General features: G+C 61.8%; 1 protein-coding gene across 1 annotated transcript in view; it reads left to right on the top strand.

Moving 5' to 3' along the window:
• LOC113980618 (protein-tyrosine kinase 2-beta-like) overlaps positions 1–217 on the top strand; it is a gene marked incomplete at both ends in the record, with an annotated part of 4,693 nt that overhangs the window by 2,677 nt on the left and 1,799 nt on the right. The window lies entirely within an intron of this gene.

Here is a 217-nt window from a genome sequence, read left to right as displayed (position 1 = left end):
TCCCTGTTCCATTCCCAAGGTTCCGGAGGGTCTGTGTGCCAGCTCCCGTGCCCTCTGTGCCATTCCCTGTGCCATTCCCTGTGCCATTCCCTGTGCCATTCCCTGTGCCATTCCCAAGGTTCCGGAGGGTCTGTGTGCCAGCCCCACCGTGCCCTCTGTGCCATTCCCTGTGCCATTCCCTGTGCCATTCCCAAGGTTCCCGAGGGTCTGTGTGCCA

Source organism: Neopelma chrysocephalum, unplaced genomic scaffold, assembly GCF_003984885.1.
Source record: "Neopelma chrysocephalum unplaced genomic scaffold, ASM398488v2 Primary Assembly neopelma1_94831, whole genome shotgun sequence".
Taxonomy (NCBI): Eukaryota; Metazoa; Chordata; class Aves; order Passeriformes; family Pipridae; genus Neopelma; species Neopelma chrysocephalum.
This window is presented reverse-complemented; position numbering and strand designations above follow the sequence as displayed.